At 42.7% G+C, this 18319-nt stretch overlaps 1 long non-coding RNA gene across 1 annotated transcript; it reads right to left on the reverse strand.

Annotated features, from left to right (window-relative positions):
• Positions 1-9970: 9970 nt before the first annotated feature.
• Positions 9971-15026, reverse strand: LOC137852948 (uncharacterized). The gene is made up of 3 exons (XR_011094085.1): positions 14728-15026; positions 13352-13442; positions 9971-10169 (listed from the first exon to the last, which is right to left on the reverse strand). It is a non-coding gene; the product is annotated as an uncharacterized lncRNA (long non-coding RNA).
• Positions 15027-18319: the final 3293 nt, after the last annotated feature.

Consider the following 18319-nt stretch of genomic DNA (forward strand, 5'->3'; position numbering starts at 1 on the left):
TTATTGTCAAAGCTGTAAAATCAAATGCCAAAACAAAAATATGGTGTCCACCTTCTACACAGATCAGATTCTACCACTGTCTTTTATTCTGCTGCTCCGAAGCAGCAGGTAAACTGGCCCGGAAATCATGGCTCAAATAGGCAACCTAAAACTGACCTTCTGCCTTTTTTTTTCCAAGCAAGAACTTTGCACCAAAATCGTTATCAAGCCAGAGCACTTGTGTACAAATGAGTCTCCTCCTGTCTCTGAATCAATCAACTTTTGAGCAGCAGTGATGACATCAAAACACAGAAAAGATGACCAGCTTATTCATTCCTCTTGTAGCAACACAGGCAGAATTCCTAACACTGCTCCAAGGGCGTTAGAAAGGAAACAAAACTTACATTGATTTTTCAGGGAGACAATGATCCAGAAACAACCTCTTGAGCAAGATTTTTAAGTGGAAAAATATTTCACTCACCACAAGAAGCTTCCGAAATTTGATCCCACTACTTTCCATCCCTCTCTGCTAGAAAATGCATCTCCCCTGAAAATTGCATGGGCCCAGTGTTGTAGCAAATTGCACAGCACCCCAGGATCTGGGCTCCTAGGGTGGAGGCTGCAAGAATCCATTTAGGAAACAAGAAATCCCTTCTTAATGACTACAGGAATGTGAAGAGCAGAACAAGATCAGCATGTGTTTACACTGACTTGATTCACACTAAAATCACAACAAAATTGATACTTCTTTACACTCAAGCCATTTATTTTATGGTAATGCATCAAAATGAAGTAGTAATGTTTGAAGGCCCCTTGTATTACTAGGGTGTCATAAAGAGCCACTAAGGCATGAGATATGCACATAGGCAAGTGAGAGCAAAATCCCCTCAAGTGCCTACTTCTATTTTGATTGTGTATATGTAAGAACAGATAAAACCTTCAGGGCTGAATAAAAACTGTGGTCAGCAGACAGCCATCCTGCCTGGTTGGTTGTTTTGTTGAGGGCTTTTTTTGGACGGGAAAGCAGCTGAGGTGCCTGGGTGCTTTAAGAATTGTAGAGTGATCTTGATCTGTGTGTGAGAATTTAGAGCAGAACTGGAGAAAACTCGAGTTTCAGCAAAGCTGTTAGAAAGGTGAGATGTTCAGCAAAGAAAAATGTGGTATTTATAGACTTAAGACTCATGGAGCTACTTTAGAAAGTATGTTAAAACCCTACAAGTCATGCTTTTTTTTTTTTTTGAGAACTAAGTGTCATAACTCAAGTAGGGTTTCCTTTGAATCTCTTGGAGGAGGATAACGAATACATTTGCTTAAAGAATTAATCACAAAAATCACTCGAGTAAAAGACTGAGTGGAACCATTCCATCCAGAGCTGTCTTTGGCTTCAGAACTTGCCCCCCATCCAGTACGAGTTTCAGCAGCTGCTACAACTGAAGAGGCAGGCACACCATCAGCACTTGGCATAAGACTGCCGGAAGGTGCAGAGAGAGACAACTAATGGCCGTGCCTAATCCCAGGGGGAAAATGCTGGGCTGGAAATCCAGCCTTACCTCACCAGATGCGCTAAGCCTGTGGGGACCAGAGCTTCTCCTCTTGCAGGAAGTAATTACACCAGATATTTGATAACTGAGTTTACTCCCAAGAGATGCAGGCAGGGCTGCGCACACAGTTCAGACAGAAAGCCCTTCAGACCAGGGATACATCCCACCTCCCACCAATTTATGCCAGTCTAGGCCTGCTGCTTTGCAGCACAAAGTTTAACCTAGAGGGACTCAAGGCAGATTAGTTTTTTTGTTTGTCTGTTTGTTTGTTTGTTTTACATGCTTCATCCTATCTACGGCTGTAAAGTAAATTATTCAGCTTTATCCACACAGTCCCTCATCTGCTTCAGTACTACCCAGCTCATTAAGAGACCAATACTTTCCTCGTGCTCTCTTTTTGTTTGGCGCCTGCTCTGTTCCCCTCATCCTTTCCCATATGTCAATCAAAATTAGAGCCCCCCCACCTCTGATTTGCGCTGTGGGAATTTTTTTTAACAAACGGGAACACTTATGACTAGGAAGGAACAAATAACATGTGTTTCTATGAAGCCATATATTCTAATCTGAGTAATGAGAGGAAAGCCACAGAAAATAAACAGTTTGGTGATTTCTTATTGAAGTCACTGGAAGTTTGCTCATGTAGCATGAAACCACCCACCAGGAAACTCCCCAGTGAAGTAACAGATCCAGTGCCATGACAGAGCTGCCACGCACATACCCTAACATTGACTCTACCCGATGTTAAGTTGGGAGACTGGAACAGAAGGAGGAAAGCTTTCTTTCCTGAGAAGCCAGTGGAGAAAGCACTGGCAATCTGCATTTGACCATTTTCTAAGTGGTATTTTTTAATTACTTATTATTCCTCTTAAATTGAAGCTATACCTCTTTTGCTTAGCAACTCTGATCTGTCTTATGTGGTCTCCAGCTGAAACCAGGGCTCCTCTCTGGTATGTCATCAAAAGCAATGAAAATGCTGCAGATGTCAACACAGCACTGAGGTAAAGGAGCTGGAGCAGGTGCCAGAAATAAACTACCCACTGCAACTTGCAGCTTGCGAGGAACAGAATAAATGGGTCCACAACAGCTTATCCCGGTATCAACATAAGACTTATCCTACAGCATCCTGTACTGACTGTCCTGAGGATATTTGCAGCAAAAGCCCCAAGCACATCCCAGCTAAACAGAATGGGATAGGCACAGAAAAAAGTGAAGCAATCTGCTCGTTTCCCCAGAGGTCATACATGGATACAGGAGCTAAGACATCAGTGCAATCCGTCACCCAGTGAAGTACCTCTCAGCTGTGGTTGAAGCAGAATTAGCATTCACTCCAGTAGTGAGGATGTCTTACACAGGTTTGAAGGCCATATTCATCAACATATTCTCTCCCCCTAGGGAATGCCATGTTTGACTGGGTTGCTAGATGTGTTAGGAAAGATCTGTGAACTCTAAAGTGTTTTGTTACTACATTTCAGCACAGTTCTTACATTAACACGTAGCAAAGTTTGCCTGCAGGTTCTCCATTCTTCTGTTTGCACAACAAGGAGCTAAGCTGCAGGCACACGAACCAAGGCTCACGAGAGTACATTTTGTCTGAGCAGGGTGCTATGGCTCAATATGACACAAGTGAACATGCAATCTGAGAAGAAAAAAAACACCTTCCTACATTACACAAGCACCATTACTTTGCAGAACATCTGATATAAAGGAAACTCAGGCATGTACTAGGTTACAATGCTAGGCACTACAATGTGAACTCTTGGTTTCTTACCATACTCAGGGAAATGACAGAAGCTCTCTCATTATACTCACGTTCCCTTATTTCCTACCCAAGTGCTTCAGAAACTATGTCATAGCAGAACTGCAGGATGGAGTAAAGAGGCATCCAGACACACCTGGGTGAGTGACAGGGCTGTTTTAGATATAATGTGATTGCACATAAGAATCACATAAGATAAATATGAATTATAGGATAATTAAGGTTGGAAGGGGCATCAGACCAATCATGTATTCAAAGCAAGCTGCTTTTAATCTAATTTTACAAGGGTTATCCTTGGTGTTTCTGTGGATCTGCTGCAATGTATCCAATAGAAGCTGTTCTGTACCTTTACTCACCTCAGAGAAGCATTTAGAATGTGTAAATGACGTCCGTGACCATCCATTTACTTTGACACAACCTGTGTGCTTCTGCTACTAGAAACTCTTATGAAAGGAATGATTTTGTTCACACATGTTCATTCAAAAAGAAGTGTAATTAGTGTTTCTTTGAATGCACCCTCCTCACAACAACATCCTCAAGCCTTTTACTAGAACTATCATTTTTTTCTACCTTGAGTCAAATTACCTGATCATCCACAAAATAAAATGTCAACAGCCTTAGGAAGAAAAATCACACAACCCATGTCAGAAGCACAGTTCTGGGAACTCTTGCATAAAATGTATCCATTCTGCATCCAGCACACTGAAGTGTTTATTTACCCTTTTTCTGTACAAATAAAGCCTGAGAACACATGGTCTTTTATAACTAACTGTTATACCTCTATACGTATTCCTGACAACAACCTGTGCCTACTGAAATGAGGCTGACTCGGAAGTTGGGATGGCACATCTCTGACAAACATCTTACACAATTCTGCCCCTGAATATTCTCAGCCCTATAAAGGAATGACTGATGTCAAACAGATTGAGGTTTACTACTGCTCTGGCAACCATTACTAAATAACAGAATCACAGAATCACAGAATTTCTAGGTTGGAAGAGACCTCAAGATCATAGAGTCCAACCTCTGACTTAACACTAACAGTCCCCACTAAACCATATCCCTAAGCTCTACATCTAAACGTCTTTTAAAGACTTCCAGGGATGGTGACTCCACCACCTCCCTGGGCAGCCTGTTCCAGTGTCTAACAACCCTTTCGGTAAAGAAGTTCTTCCTAACATCCAACCTAAAACTCCCCTGGCGCAAAGTATTTTGTTTTGGTGCTCCCCACAACTGATTCTTGAGTGACTGCTTGGCTTTTGATGTTTGCTACGGACCTGCCTTCAGCTGCATTGCTCATTCCAATTTCTGCTATAACTTCACATGCACGCGGCAATAACTCAGCAATGCTGATTTTAAAATAATAGGTTGCCTTTTCCAGCAGTTTTTCCTGTAAAGGCACAACAGAAATATCAAACTGGTGAGTTGTACTGCTGTCACTTAGACAGTGGAGGTGTTACTGAGAAGTATTACGCCAATAATGAATGTGTACAGTGGAAAAATGCATGTCAGAAACTGACTTAAGGGTCTACTGTGGCATCGCTACTAATTGCCACCTATCTGTATGTAATTATATGATCATGCAGCATACTTGAATGATAATGGAAAAAAAGAAGATTTACAGGAAAAAACAGACTTGTAATTGGGATTGTGCAGTATATGTGGGGGCTGCATTAAAGTTTGCCATTTCCCATTCACAAGTTTCACAAGCCTATCATTAAAAAAAAAAAAAAGTAGTTTCCAAATTGTGTAACAGTTGATTAAAATTGGTTCCTGCACTTTCCAAGCAGGGTTGCAGAAGCTGCAATATTCTTTTATTTGAGAACTGTTACATTCAGAAATGGCAAAGCTAGCCTCTTTTCGGCTTCATCACCTGGTGGAATAAAAGACGGTTCCTCAGTCCCTGCAATACTTCTTTCCCTGACATTCTTTGACAGTAGTGAGCCTGCAGAAGCATGTTTGCACTGACCTTAAGGGGTCTTAAGTGATCTGCCTCCAGCAACAAGGTGCAGGTTACAGCTGCGCTGTCCACACATTCAGAGCTATGGGGAAGCATACAGTCCGTACCTGACTCGCCCTTAACGGCTGCCCACCCGGCTTGGGCATGCAGAGAGGCTGGAAAAGCATGCCAGCTCAGCAGGGAGTTAATCCTCACTGATGAGCAAGTGTGTTTCCACACCGAGTGCTACTCAGTTTGCAAAAATGCCATCTAGATTTTTAATGCCCATGAAAGAACTTTAAAAAAAAAAAAAAATCAAAACCCCAAACCAGAATACCTAAGCTGACACTTCAGACTTCATTATTTTTATTATTTTTTCAGAATTTATTAAATCCAGACACCCCTGCCAAATGGTGCCAGGCACCCATGTCAAGAGGCTCCTGGTGGGGCACCCAGGCTGCTGCTGTGCCCCATTACTGTCCTGTCCTGAAGCTGTACCCCAGAAACCACCAGCCCTCCTGCCTCTGGGGTACCGCTCCTGTTCTGAGGGGTTTCCTCACACTGTAGCAGCTATTTAATGAAAATAAATAAAACTATAAGCTCACACAGCCTGCTTCTGCCAGAGAAAGAGGAGGGAAAAAAGAGGGTTGCCTTTCTTCAGAACAACCCTCTAAATGATCAGGACTGGTCTCAGAGTAGTTGTAATGGTGGCTCAATAGTTCAAAAGAAAGGTCAGGCCTGTGTCTTTTCTGTTCATGACTTTATTCAGTTTCTTATTGTTTGGGGGGGATTTCTTTTTTATACCATTTATGGATGGCACAGAAAGACTTTACGAAAAGAGCAGGATCCCCCCAGCCTTTTCCCTTTTGTAGTAACATGTTTATCTAGTTATAAGTCAGACTTCTCCTGTGCAAAGAACCCCAGGCTGTCGAAATCCCTGCAAATGTCTTAATACAAGTGTATATTGAGAAAAGAAACTACTTTGAACATGTGTTTTATTTCCTGGGTTCCAAATTTTCCGTGCCTTCTCCCACTTCCTATCATCCATCTTGTGTCTAAAACAGTGGTGGCTGAGCAGAGGGCACAAGCTGTCTTTGTCTAAGTGCAGAAGATGCATGGTCCTACAGTTCGTGTGCATTTCATAGTCATGAATTGTGGAGAAGACAAAAACTTCAATAAAAATGAGCTTAAATCTTGTTAGAATCATTCTAGGGTACATTTCTGTCACAATGATAAAAAGGTATTAATTGCAGCCAAAGAAACTGCACTATATCCTTCACGGTAGCAGGACGTTCAGAGTGAAAACAACAGAAATAGCACAATAAGGACAATAAAGCACACACACCGTTATCATCTTATTCATTCCGAAGGGTAATACGTTCAGCCCAAAGTGTTCAGCCCACTGTTGTATGCAAGCACCCTGTAAAACCAGCTGAAAGCTTGGGATAAACTCCTTTGAATCTATCCTCGTTAACGGAGAAATAAGGCAGCAGCAAGAGAAAAACAACAGCGGAAATAGCAATAAAGATATTGCCTGTGGGTACCAAAAAATCACTTTTTTAAATGATAATTTTCTTAATGATTAGTAAGGTACCAATGGTTACATCATGCCACTGAACTTTCCTAGCAGAGGAAAGCCCTGAGAGTTTCCTCAGGGCTGGGAATTCTTTCTTGAAATACTATCATCTTAACTAAGAAAGAAATTGGTTTTCAAGACAAAAGTGTATAGCATGGCAGCCCGTGCTGCTTGGAAATCACTCGTTTCTGAACAGCAAGGCCTGAAACTTCTCATCTGTCAGACAACGTCAGGGTTAACAGATGGAGGAGGGTCCTCTCTCTTTCCCCCAAGGTAAAAATAATAATAATAATAATAAAGCATAGAAAACTCAGTAACTCCTGTCCCCCACATTAAGCAGCTAGCTCTTCCTCCACACACGTGCCTGCAAAACCTACACAAATGCCGAACACACAGAACAGGCTGCCTTTATCTGGCACACACACAATTTTAAGGCTGTCTGCATCTGAGCAGCTGATTATGTGAAAACTTGAGCTGCTCTTCTGCCTGCATAGCTAAACAGATCATCTCCCCCAACTGACAAAACACTCGAGTTATAGTTATTCATACCCATGCCCTTCATGACAATCTCAAGTAATCAAAAGCAATCAGATCATCACAAAAGCTCAGGCTGGGCAGACATGAAGTGTTGAAATGCAGCCTCCCTGGGAAAACAAAGTCACGTTACTAGATGATTAAATGCTCATTTTTGATTGTCTAATACTTGGGGATATTTCTAAAGACTTTCCTCTCTTTCTTGCATCCTCTCTACCCTTAGTCCCTCTCCTTGAATCCAGTTCTCAGCCTACATATCTGGCTCCAGGCCTCATAGCTCAGCCCCAGCAACAACTGAGGATATTAGAAATCCCACCTTGTTTCCTATCACCTTTTCAGCAAGGAAGAATATGTCACAAACTGATCCTTGCCAATGCAGCAATGGGTGCAGAGCTACTCTGGCCTTTGCCAGGCCCCTGAGATAACGATTTCCCCTCTGCTCCTCTGCTGGGTCTCTGCTGCTACAGCACCCAGCTCTGTACAAAGCCTTTCATACAGCAGGTTTTTCTGAAGCCTTTCCTACGTTAGGTTTGAAAGTTGCCCCATCTCCTTAGAAACATGAGACACATACAGCAGCCACAGCCTGGACTATTTGCTCTCATTACAATGGGAATGAATAGTGCTGTGTAATTTACAACTGTGCAAACAACAGCATGATAACTGCCCAGTAGTGTTGGTATCGAGATGTTGTTAGAGTCAAACTGCTAAGAAGCTCTTGCATTCCACTGCAAATTAGTATGATCCATGAGCTGCATTCCCAGCAGGTAGGAAAAGCACAGGCTTTGAATAGAAAACATCAATACAATGAAAAAAATCAAGTGTTTTGTGGAGTGGAAGCGGGATGTTCAGAGCGTAGCCTGAACTTTTCAAGTTGCTGCCAATGTTCTTTGTTAGTACCAAGAGGAAATGAATATTCAAGCGCCTTTGAGGCAGTCCCACTCCTTTTTAGAAATAAAAATCTTTACTTTTTGCCCCTTTCAAAGAGAGACTGCATCCATCGCGGTGACCAGCAAGCCCAGCAAAAGCCTGCCAAGAGCTGAGCACAGGAGGGCATGCTGCCATTCCGGATCAATTCGCTATCAGGGCTGCTGCTCAGCACATCTCGGGGGGCTCATCAGCCCCGATGAAATGTGCCAAAACGCAATCTGTTCAGGTCTGGTAGGCGGCAACAGCACTGCACCTCATCTCTTGGTGTGTGTACGCTGTAGATTAGCTCAAGTGAAACATCGGAAAGGTTATTTTACAGCTGTGGGGTCAGATAAGAGTACAGGAGCAGTTAGGAGATGACCGTGAAGAAACATCTTGCTCACTGCTCTTGTAAGAGTTAGTGAAGACGTTCCATTCATTTTGAATGTTTTCTGTAGGAAAACAAGTTCTCCCCCACCAATATACAACATCTACATGGACTAAAAGGGAAGCTTTGCGGCAGGTGGTCTACTGCTGAAACAACACTAAAAATTCTGAATTGCGGTGCCCATTGTGGCTCTCTTCCTCCTAACAGCATTGCTGCCCTCACAAATTGCAAGTTTTCTACTAGCACCATCTCATAATATCATCAGCAGTAATTGAACTAAGAAGCATAGTTACTGAAGTCAAGATTGGCAAGGATATTTTTAAGCAGGCCATTTCCAGATTGGATTTCCATCTCTTGCAGACGCTGTTCTTGAGACACAGCCACATCCTATAAACTCACGGTTAAGTCCACAGAGCCTAGCAGAAAATAGGGATTGCCAGTGAATCACGTGCCCTGAAACATCAATGATCTTAAACCACAAGATTATTTTTTTTCCCCATGAATTTCTTATCCCTTCAAATTCAAACCCAGGCAAAAATCTGTAAGGCTTCCCATGCATAGGCACAAGCAATCCAGTTCAGTCAGCTTCAAAGATTATCATGATTATAAGGGAGCAGAACAAGTGGATGGGAAAATATAGGCTTGTGTCCAGACAAATAATAGATAAGGAAACAAAACAAGTTCTTCTCATTTTCATGAGTTTTGTGACAAAACTAATATTTTGGAACATCAACTGTTTGCATGCTCTGGTCAGTCAAGTGGAAAAGGCTTATGAGAGGCTCACTGTATTTGACTCCGTGTAGGACACTGTGCAGCTGCATCACCTCGCAATCACCCACGCCCTTCCTTGGCCAGGATGTTGGGATCCTTCGGTTCCCACTGCAGGGCATGTCAGCTGGGCACAGGCACAGCCTCCAGGGGACGCGAGGGCTGCAGCTGCGTCCTGCCCTAGGACACAGGGGCTGTTCTGCTGACTGCACGGGGGGGGGCAGAATTTCTATCACACTGCGCTATGCTGTGCCTACGTCCAGCTGTGAGACAGTCCCATCTGTGCATCCTTTAAAAATCTGCTTTTCTTCTCATGTGGAAAATTTTAAGTACTACCAAGGATGCTAACATAAATAGCCCTTCTGTAGACAGACTGTCTGCAGTTTTACTTCACCTGTAGCTTGCAGCTGAAGCATTACAGTAGCCACAGAACTGCTTTTCTGCAGCATTGGTCTATGACAGAGTTATTGGCAACACAAGTACAAGTCAAAAGTGATGTTCTGTAACCCAGCTTCATTTCCAATATATCCCAGTCACTGTTTTCTAAAGAAACCAAAAAGGTAAACTCGGAACAGACCTCTTGCTGGTGTGCAACAACTGCAATATCCAGTGCTGTCAGTTGATGTCTCCATCTGAATAAAATCCCCTTCAGGCATGGCCTCCTGTCACCAGGCTGTGAAGTGAGTGGTGAGGAAGCTCATTTGGCTTTCTGCACTTGTATCTCTTCAGCACTCAGCGCTGAGACAGACTGCTTCTATGCAGTGTGATACAGATGGTGTCAACTGCAAGGGAGAGTTAAAAGCAAAAAGCTCGAAGATGCAAAAATATGCAGAAGGACCGCAAAACTGGCAGAAGAGCAGTAAGAGCGGGAAGGAAGAGATACACCAACATTTTGGCAATGAAGAGAAGCGTATGTCAATTACTTAACAGGGAAAGTGAGCAAACGCATAATACAAAGAAAGCTGAAATCACAATCATACTGGCCATAAAATACTGGCCAGCCACCCTTAGGAAGCCATGCTGAAGAACACATAAGGAAAACAGGTATTAACATGTCTGCTTATTTCAGAGCTAGCAAATATAAAAGCAGGTGAGATGTTTTCAGTACACTGCTACAGTGTTTGAAATGACTTTACTGTGCCAGAAATCCTTCGCCTTTCAGCCAGATGTAATCAAGCTTAGTGAACTTTCCAGCTGGTAGCCAGTCTTCTGTAGCTACAAAGGAAATTGAGGGATGCCCTTGCCTTCAATGATCAGCAGACGCATAAATAAGAGCTTCTGACATGCTGACCCTTACAAGCATCAGGAAATCTGGAGGGTACCTTAGGGCTCCCCATGATTTTCCAGTAACTCCCAGCTATTCTTTCCTGCTCCTCCCTGCATCTCACAGTAGACAGAAGAAACAGACTTTCAGTCCTGATAAATCCATCTGGTGGTGGAAAGCCAAGTTAAAAACCTAATCAGTGGCTTCAAATTCCTCTTGCCAAGAAAACTGATGTTCAGAAGGGAGGGAAATTGTAATGTGAGCTTGCCTGAAGTGCAAGTAGTAACTCACAACGTTGCAAATGAGATGATACATATCCACTGTGGGCTTGATCTTTGATTTAATTTTCAGGTAACATGGATCAGTATGCAAATTTAAACATGTGCCACCTCACCCTCTGGATTTTAATAAGGCTAAAAAGCTAAATCAAAGTGTGAGAACAGAGCAATAAAATTATTTTAATATAGATGGCATTCCTAACTGTTTGGTATTATTTTATAGCAATTTGCCAGTCACCAAGCTTCAACAAAAGACATTTTTGAAAATGGCAAATTTAATAACAGCTTCTCACATCACATCTGAGGAGAATAAGATATTCTTCAGTTATTGCTACTCTTCTCAGCACACTCATGCAGAATTAAAGAAAAGCAGTTTTCAATTGTGAAGAGATGGCACGATAGGCTATGCTTTGAAACAAAATGTTATTGCCTAGTGTTACTGCCTGTTGAAGTCATTTTTGCTTTTTAAATTGTAAATCCACTTAAAAGCAGAGTTCAGCGAACATTCAAGCTGCCAGGCAGCAGTAGTACAGACAGGTTTTCTTCTGATGCTTGCAAAGCTCATCATTAATAGACATGCTGTCATAGCATTAACGTTGTGTTTAAATGCTCTCTTTCAATAAGATCTGTTTACTACTAAGGAATACAAGCCCTCCGAGTTTACAACGTTCTTGCCATTTACAGTATTCCAGGTAATTGAAATCCTGGAGTTTCTGAAAAGTGAGATTTATTCAGAGAAAGGTCAGAACAGTAATAACAAAGCTTAGCTGCTCTGAATACATACACCTGCCTTCACAAAGATGCTAAATCATGAGCAGCTATCACACATCTGTATTGGATGCCCCACTGAAGCACATACTGAGATTTAGATAGAGCCAACCATCTATTTCTGAGGTGGTCAGTAGGTGTTTACTCAGAAATGCTGACAATTTTTCTGCAAATAGCACAGCAGCCAATGCAATACAATGCATATACAAAGAACATTCAAAGACAATTAAGTTTCTCCAGTATCATAACTGCTTGTTATAAATCAAGACAAGGTTGTCACTCCTCTTGGATCAAGGTTAATCTCTTCATAACCATTAAATTCAAGCACATGCGTCATCAAGGATCTATTTTACAGCTTTTCACTCCAATAATCTGTAGCAATATCAGCTGAGCAGGGAGCAGCAAGACATTTCATATTATAGAAGTGGGAAAGCAAGAAAGGACCCACTCCCATTATCTGTGGTTTTCATGCTGTATTACTCTGGTCTTTTTTGCCGTACAGGAGTAAGAGCAATAGGAATTATTTAGCAAGACATAGCAGGGTAAAGCTATAAAAACATGGGAAAAAAAAAAAAAAGGTAGAAACTGGTACTGTAATGTGTTTGGTTTCCCTTTGACCCTCCTCCCCAAGCAAATTATCAGAGACTCTTTTGGCACAGCAACCCAAGTCTTAACCTATCTCCTCATAAGCGTAGATAAAACATGACCAAGGTGAGCCTTAGTATTCCCAAATGCTGGAAATGAGTGAATGCTGAATCCCCGCCTATACTCGCTTGTTAACAAGATGAAATTTTATTTTAGGACATACCTGGCCTTACTAAGGAATAGGTGTCTAACTAAAAGATAGCAGGTTTTCCAGGGAACAACCCTGAACCGCAGAAAAATCAGAACCCTATTCTGCTGTTCACATTTCCAGAAATAACATTAACAAAACTGGGAGAAAGTAAAAGCCACATGTTTTGTTAAGAATAGAGAGACTACTAGGTAGCTTTGCAAATACAATAAATCAATAATGGCTTTACGCCACCTGAAGATTTGCCCCTGTTCCTCTACAATAAAGATATATCCTGAGTGTCTAACAGGCTGCCAGCAACCTGCCAGGCAGTTTGTGAGAGCACTGTAAAACCATCCTAGCTCAGAAATCTAAGGAAAACCAAGGATTAGCAGAAGATAAATGCTAACTTGAAAACTGTTTCCTCCCCAAAGAGAATTGCTCTAAGGCATATTAATCTAGGCTAAGTGCATTTACTGACCCACTGGCATTTGCTGCCAAAAACAGCTGGATTTGAAGTGTTAAGCCTCAGCTTTGATTAACTACACAGTAATCTACAACGGCAGCTCTAAAACACAGAACAGACTTATCTTCACAAGGAGAAAGAAAGCAAAATGTTTCCTCTCATTAACTTTTGAAAAAAAAAAAAAAAAGAAAAAAGCTAATTGGAGAGGCAGCAGATACACAGATCAGATTAACAGAGAGAAGGGACAGTGACATTAGTCTTTTTTGCAGCAGGAGCAAACAGCGTAAATTTTAGACTAATTGTCCTGCTTCAGTGTTACCAGAGATATTTTTGGTGTCCAAAATAAAACTCACAGCAGTGGCACATTTAGCTTATACAGTACATTAACGAAGGAAAAGCTGATTAGCTTATCTTACATTTAATGAAATTCACAAGATCCTCCAAGATCCTCCCTGCATGAAATGGCTCCGCTGATGGTGCAAACACTCCCTGGGAGCACTCAGGGGGCTGCAGAACGAACAAAGTAATGGACCCTCAGCACCAGGCTCCACCAAATTGACATGTACCATTCCAAACAATCCACTAAATCATGTTCAGAATAGACTGTAGGCAATTTCAGTGAATTAGAAGTTCAATGAGTTATTCCACTGAAATATATTTCCCCAAGCAGCATTTTCGGGGATTACAGTCACCAACCTTCATTACAAAAGGTGCAGTTCCCTGGCAGTAAGTCCCTCGCATCTGCTGAGGGAGGTGACTGAGGCTTTTTGTGAAGACCCACACCGGCACCTCACGCTTCAGATGGGATGAAGGTTAAGCCTCTTAAATTCACACAGAAAAACACCATCACACTTAAACGTCCCACACGCTGCCTCATCTCCCACGGCCAAAGGGCTGGGAGTTTCCTCGCAGGGGTGCAGTGAATGCAGGGACCCCGGGCAGAGCTGAGGGAGGGTGCCTGTGGCACCCAGGTGAGCGCACACAAAAGCACGCGTGGCTTTGGCGTGGCAGGGAAGGCTTCTGCTCTCAGGGAGGCTCTGACTCTGTTTCTCCCCCTTCTGGCAGAAAACACTACATGTGCAGGATTTGGAACTACAGCTTTAACCAGACTCGATGCTTTGTGTACAGCCCATAGGGAAGGACTGGATCTGTACAGGAGCAGGTCGCCCACGTACCTGGTTTGCTTTTTGTGGCAGCTTTTCTGATCCTAGTACAAAACATCTCCCTGTTAAGAAGCTCTCTGCTGGCGTTTCAGTCTAGAGGAGATTGACATTGGCTCCAGAGGACTCCCTCAGGCATTTTTTCCACATGCACAGCTTCTCAATGCATAATTTCCCTGGCATGCCTCTACCACCCAGCCAGTTGTGTGCTCATGGCACCGTCACAATGCAACCATACTTACCCGAAAGGACAAATGCAACAAAAGGCCATCCATCATTTAATGCAGCTGTGCAGCTGGGACCAAAGCCATCAGGTCTGAGTACTGAGGGAATGCCTGCCCTGCCCCTGTACAGACTGGATCACAAAACACTTAGTGGTCCTTCCACCCACAGCCCTGCTAACTGAGCCAGGCATACTGCTGGGCAACTGGACTGAACACAGAACTGACAGCAGTCCCATGGAGCTTTAAAACAGATCCCCTCCAATGGCTTTTCTTTTGTAGCCTGAGGGAGCATCCAGGCAAACCAGGCTCCCAGGCCAGGTAGGGAACAATACCAAACCACAAATACAGGCAAAGACAACTACTACTCTGTCTACCTGAAACAAGTGGCAACTGGCTTGAACTACTCACTGTCAAGTCAGGCAATGTGAGGAGAAGCCTTGCTGACAAGGCGTTACAAATGGCCACGTTATCTGCCAAGGTTTAACATTAAATGCATCCATACACAAGCCAACAGCGAGGCAGGGAAGAGAGCAGCAAGCTTTTCATCCAGGAGGAAGGGACACAGCAGCAGAGCCAGGTGCCGGTAAAAAAAAGCGAGTCCTGCCTGCGACATGGTCAGCACAAGGCAGACAGGTGTCTGAGCAGCATGGAAAACACTTCATGGAAAGAAACATGCTATCAAAAGAGAATAAATCTTACTTGCTGATTATCTCCATTTTCTTTAACCTGCATCAAGTCTTCTGAATTGGCATTTATGCCTGCCTTAACCTCTTTCAGGTACAAAGAAAATCCGAACCTTCTTTTCGAAAACAGGCAAATGGAGATAAAGTCCTCAGCATACCAAACACTCCCCTTACTCCCATAGCCCTACACCAAGCTTTTCAATACAGTAAGCGTGCCTACAACATTCCTTATCACTACTGCATACTCAGGATCACCGTGTGTTCATTCCATCATCTGCAGTACGGAGGATAATAGAGGTTGGAAATGAGTAAAGTAATTCAAAAGAATAACATACTGGTGAGATTTTAAATATCAGGTCTATCAACACTACCTTAATTTTACCTGGTGCATACAACGGCATTATAAAAACCTCTCTGCCCTCAGGAAGGAGTGCAACTTGCTTTAACTCTATAGCATCATGGATGTACTTAATCTTTCCTGAGAGCGTTGGAATGATTCTGTAAATTTCCTTTCTTATCTTGCAAATTAATTCAGAGCTGCAAATATGGCTCTGGAGGCTGATTCCCCCTATGTCTGCACTCTGTTTAATTATGTTCAAGAAAAAGCAGCAGCAGCTGAGGACAGAAGGCTGCTGCTCTGCCAGGGTAGTGCTCACCATCATTGGAAATGGGAGTAAATGCACTGCAGATGCGAGGACACTGGGGATCTGTCTGTTGCTGCAAAGTGCCCCTAAGAATCTACCAGACAGGGCACTGCAAGCGGAACTGCAGCCCCCTATGCTCTGGTCTCGACATATTTCCAAGTCTTGGAATAACTCCTGGAGAAAAGCCAAACACTGATAGGTTCCCCCAAATGGTTGCTCTGACATTCTGGAGCTGGGGAACAACCACATGACCAGAGCAAAAGCTACAATCAGCCGCTTGGCGCCGTGCCACAAGCCATAAGCATGATTGATACTACATTTGGTTCCATTAGGTACAGTCCCTATCAGCACCTTAGGAACAAAATCTCTTTTCTGAGTGCCATTTTCAAGGTCACCTTTGTAGCGCACCAAGAGTTTTAATTGAAGACGACTTCTGTCGCGGGTTATCTGCCCCAGTGGGGTTCCGAGACTTCAGCCTGAACTGTATTCTGTCCCCATTTATAAGCTGCATTGAAGTTTCCATTGTCCACATTTATCTCCCATGCAGTTCACTTGCTGACAAGTCACCCTTTGAGATTAATAATGCTTACACAATTTTCTCTTTCTGCTCTTTGATTTTTGCTTCCTTTGTCAATTGAAGAGCTTTCAAAAAGCCACTTTCTTGGCTTTCCAATTTCTTTTATTCAGCTTTTCAAAATGGTTTCTTTATGACCTGCTCTGTTTTTTGAAAGTACAGAGCTGTTTATTTGACACCGTAAACAGATGTGGAGGCTGAATTAGATTGAGTCCTTCCTCGATCAGGACAGGGACATTCTTCCAAACTTCTTAATTTGTCCTGCTCTGCTGACATGTTTTTCAGAGCGCAGCTGTTAAATTAATAGGCAAAGTGAGATGAGTAGTTGTGGGGAATCATCCTGGAGCACCCAGATCTTTACCTGATGCAAACCTGCGTGATATGAGGGAAACCTCAGGGATTCAATGCAAAAAGGGATAGCTGTGTCATGCTAAAGAGGCTTATAAAACTACCAGTTTTGAAGCTGAACAAATGCGACAGACCAGTGGTCTGGTTTCTGTGGACACTATTTTATTTGCTCTGGCAAGAAAGAGAAAACACACTGTTTCCTCACTGCCTGCATTCAGCAGCATTTATCATTCATTATACACCGGAACAGAATCTGCTCAGAGCCACCTTCAGCTCTGCATCACCACCAATCTGCACCATCAAACACGATTGATAAAAACTGCTTCATGTCAACAATGTTTGTTGGAGCATCAGCTATGGAACCAACGATCCTGTTTAAAGCCAAATCCATTCCCCAGGAAATCTTTTCCAATACTTTACGCCACTCCTCCACTTTCACAAAGGTAGTACAGGTTTCTGAAGTCATGGAAATGCACACATTTCACTGCCAACTTTCCAAAACCTTCCTCATGCTGCCCAAGGTCAGTAACCAAGCTCTGACCCCCCCAGACAGGGATGTTTGCTACCCATGAAGCATACACACCATAGCTTAGCATCAATGGCAGATCAGCCGCCAGATGAGCCCAGCACCAAGACTACCAAACCCTGCGTGTGGTGGGACCTACCACAAGGTGCAAAACTGGTCTCAAGTGGAAAGGGAACAACCACAAGATCACTTTGATAGTATCACTAAGAATGAAACCCTTGGGAGCCCCTGCAACAAACATATTAAACTACTCACAGCCAAAAGCTGAAGTGCTCTCATGGAACATTGCTTTTGACTTAATAAACTGTTGAGTTTTTAGCTACATCTAGTGACTATTGTGAAAACGTAATATCTGTCACAATACTCCAGAGATGTACAAGTTAATCAGAATCCCAACAGAAGCAGATGACGTTCTTTGGTCTGTTCTGTCTTTTTGGTTGCTTGGCTCTAATGAAGCTTGCCTTTTACAATTACCTGTAATTTGGTTTGTGGTGCAATAGCCCTGAAGTCGCAAACTGACAGAAGCCCTTGACACTCCAAAGTTGTTTTTAGCTTAAGTTATTCTCATGGTAAAAATGGTGCTCAGTGAGTGTAAGGTTTAACATTAAGATACACACCTTCTTTAATTTCCTCCCCCCAAAAATAAATAATTCCCTGTGAATACACCTTCCCTAATGGAGAAGAAAGCCCAACAGTGAATTTAGCTCTGAAATATGAAGGCACAGCAAGACATTTTGTAAAGGCAGCTTCTGATGGTGAGCAAAATATTAGTAGGTATAAAATTCAGAACAGAATCTGTCCCCAGCCACTAGCTTGTTTTACTCTGTTTTCCTCGTGAGGCTGATTTTTGTTCTCTTGGCAGCCAAATTCCTCTATATCAGAGCTCTTTTGCAGACAATCAAAGTAATTTAATTCCTATATTTCAGAAAACTAGAAGAATGCTATTTTCCTGACCAGTATTTCTGGGGGGTAAAAAATGTGAAAAATCGACTTCTATTGAGGGTAGCACAGCAGAACAATATTCTGGATCTGTAGGTTGAATCTTCATCCCTTTCCTTTCTAATTCACATCCTCGCTGTCTTCTTCAATGGCTTTGTTCAAGAAACACTGTCAAATCCCTGGCATTTGTATCGCAGCATTTCAGCAACTCACCATATTTCCAGAGGCTGAACACCATTACATTTGCAAGTATCTTGTCATTACTTCCTAATGTATTTACAGAGAT

The sequence above is a fragment of the Anas acuta genome, chromosome 3, assembly GCF_963932015.1.
Source record: "Anas acuta chromosome 3, bAnaAcu1.1, whole genome shotgun sequence".
In the NCBI taxonomy this organism is placed as follows: domain Eukaryota; kingdom Metazoa; phylum Chordata; class Aves; order Anseriformes; family Anatidae; genus Anas; species Anas acuta.